Source organism: Phacochoerus africanus, chromosome 2 (assembly GCF_016906955.1).
Source record: "Phacochoerus africanus isolate WHEZ1 chromosome 2, ROS_Pafr_v1, whole genome shotgun sequence".
Lineage (NCBI taxonomy): Eukaryota > Metazoa > Chordata > Mammalia > Artiodactyla > Suidae > Phacochoerus > Phacochoerus africanus.
In genome coordinates this window covers 136,820,163-136,823,789 of record NC_062545.1, presented here as the reverse complement: position 1 = coordinate 136,823,789, position 3,627 = coordinate 136,820,163, and positions in this window count along the sequence as shown.

Genomic DNA, 3,627 nt, shown 5'->3' with positions numbered 1-3,627 from the left:
AAAAACCTGCTTTCTTTCTCCAAAAAGAGCCACAACTCTGACTTTTGAACTTTATGTGAATGGAATAATACTATGTCTTCTTTGGCATTTGCTTAATATTATATTTTAAAAATTAATCCTGAATGTTGCATGTAGTTCTAGTTTGCTTTCATTGCTGTATAGTAGCCCATTGTATGAACTTGCCATAAATTATTTAGTCATTCTACTACTAATGGACATTTGGGGTACTTCCAGTTGTCTAGCTATTATAAATGTTGCTAATTTTACTGGAATTGTTGGGTTATGGGGTGTGTTTACAATCAACTTTAATATATATTTCCAAACTGATTTCCAATGGGATGAATCAAGTTTATACTCTGACAAGCAGCTTGTGAAGTTTCTGTTGATTCATATGCTCACTCACAATGGCATTATTTGACTTGCCAAATTTTAACCAATCAGAAGGATGCAACTTGTTCTCTCTGGCACCTTTCAATAGTTGTATCATATTCTCATTCATATTTAGTCTCTGATCTATTGGTAATTTTTGATTATAACATGAGAAAGTGTCCAATTTTATTTTTAAATGAATGCCCAATTCCAAATATGCCATTTGGGGAAAGTCTAATTTTTTCACTGACCTACTATGTCACATCTCTCTATATCAGATGTCCATATAGACAAGAATCCCTTTATCTCCCCTCTCTTTTTCTATTTCTCTGCGAGCTCACATTGTCTTAGCAGACTTTTATTTTTAAGTCTTGATATCAGGAGCACCAACTCCCCCTACTTTGTTTTCCTTCTTCAACATCTTAGCTACTCCTGGCCCTTTATATCCATATATATGTATTTTTTCTTTTTTTTATGACCACGCCTGTGGCATATGGAAGTACTCAGGCTAGGAGTTGAATCAGGGCTGCAGCTGCCAGCCTACACCACAGCCACAGTAATGAGGATCCAAGCCACATCTGCAACCTATGCCACTAGCTTGTGGCAACACCAGATCCTTAACCTACTGAGTGAGGCCAGGGATTGGACCTGCATCCTCATGGATACTATGTCAGGTTCTTAACCCAGTGAGCCACAATAGGAACTCCTATATCCATATGCATTTTAGAATCAGCTGTCAAGTACCAAAAACATCTTCCTGGCATTCAATTGGGATTACATTTGATACATTTAAAGGGCATTAGATGGGGCTATACAGAAGTCTCAGCCTCTATGCTACAGCTCAGGACAAACTGGAAGGCCATTGGAGCTCCAGAACTCCCTGGAGGGATAGACCAGGGATTTTGTTATGGCTGCCTCATGGTACAGCTCCTTCCTTTCAATTCTCACCCTTCACTCTCCCACAGGTGATGATCCCAAGAGAGCACTCTTCAATATACATCCTACCTACAAATCTGTCCCAGAATCTGCTTCCCAAAGAATCCAATCCATGACATAGATTAGATATTTAATCTGAATTTTGAGGTTTTTCTCTCTGCTTATTATACTATATCTAACTCTAAAATTTGGGGAGTTTCTGAAGAGTTTCTACTCCATCAGGAAATCCTACACAATTTTGATCCTGAACAAGGTAAAACAAGATGCACAATGGGTTACATTCCATGGGCTTCACTAACTTTATCATCCATTTCATTGCACAGAAGTTACCTACATAGAATGGAAATGTATGTGCTAAACCAGAAAAAAATTATGATGTTATATTTTTGATATTCACCATTGTCTAAGCATCTGGAAACCAAGCAATGGACATAGAAGCAGGGTTCCTACTTGTCCACATAATGACCTTTTTTTTTTTTTTTGTGATACCCACAGTATGTGTAAGTTTCTAGGCCTGGGATCAAACCCACACCACAGCAGTGACAACCTGAATCTTTAACTTCTAGGCCACCAAGGAATTCCCAAGCAATGACTCATTAATACTTTTAACCCCATCCTTTTTGGCTCCACCGATTTAGAGGTTTAGTGCTCTGAGATGTATGCTTCTACCATGGAGCACTGACAAGTTCAGAATATGCTGAGACCGCAATTTTGCAATTTTGGAGTCCTTGTGCCAAAAGGCTAATTGCAAAAATAAAGGATGACAATATTGGCTGGGGGATAATCCTAACTGTCAAGGGAAACATATAGCTGCCATCCAATGAGACGTGTTTAGATAGAACCAGCAGATTTTTGAAATGCCTCTTTATATGACCATATCTTTGATACAAAGTTAGTGAAAGTTACCACAACTCTGAAGCCAGACTACCATGATGAAATATCCCTTAAATAAATACTTTTAATGCTCAAATATTCCAGGGCCACTTACTGTTTCTTAGAACAAGAATCTTGACCAACACAGAAATGTGTATACCAGCAGGATAACAGAATGATTTACTGGGTTCACAATAAGATAAACTTTTTCTACTTAATTCATAGAATAAAAATCTTCAGTTTACATACAGTAGATGTGCCAGAAATCCTGAGGTTAAGACAACCATTTGGACTCCATTTCACAAAACTTTCCCACTAGAAAGCTACCGTTCCCAGAGCTTTAACAAGCTATCCAAAATCACTTTTTTCTTTACTTTTTTGGGGGCTTTTTACTGCCACACTTGTGGCATATGAAAGTTCTCATGCTAGGGGTCAAGTCACAGCCACAGCCACACAGGATCCGAGCCACATGTGCGACCTACACCACAGCTCTCAACAACATCAGATCCCCAAGCTACTGAGCGAGGCCAGCTCATGGATGCTGGATACTAGTTGGATTCGTTACCGCTGCGCCACAATGGGAACTCCTGTCCAAATACACTGCTTTCCTCACACTGCCTAAACATTTCTAAGTGAATTCCAAGACAATATCTTCTTTCTCATTTTAAATTATTTTTATAGATTTACTACCACTTGACCTCTCCAGCTTCTTCTCATATGCCTTTATCTGGTAATGAGAGTGAAGACTGGTACATTAGGGTGGATTGAAATGTGAAATGGAAAAGATCTCAGCAACCAAATGTAAGCAATCAAAATCTTCCTTTTCTTCTTAGAGGTAAAGGTTTGCTCAGTCTTTACTAAAACATGTAGCTATCAGATAACTGACTCCTGACTCCTGCCCAATAACCATCAGCAACAGAGGAGATAATCCCAGTGCTAATCATTCTATTCCCAGCCAAATGGTTTGTTAATTTACCTGCTGGCCAGCATTCTGATTATGATCTCACGACATATGCTTGAATTCAATGAAATTCCAGTCACTGTGACACATTAGGTAGTTAATTTACTAGTCATGCTGTTATAAAATTTCCTACTCTAAAACTCTATTTTCAGGTTGATAGGTCACAGGTTTAAAGTCTGAAATTGGTAGTAGATATTCTAAACTTAAACCAAATTGACAAACTAGATGTTGATAAATCACCAGGACACAAGTGACCTCTGCTAACAACTGTAGGGGAAAACTTGCAGTGAAATTATCGAACTTGTGACTAAATCTATAACCTGTCATTCTAAAGTCTCTGGGCCAGAGGTCAGTTGGATTGCTAATGTAACTCATACCTTTCAGTGCATTTCAAAATGTTAGAACTAATAAGTGATTTCATAATAAGTCTATAAAATTCATAAAAATCAAGCTGTTCCTTATTATATCATCAATAACCAGTCATTCTA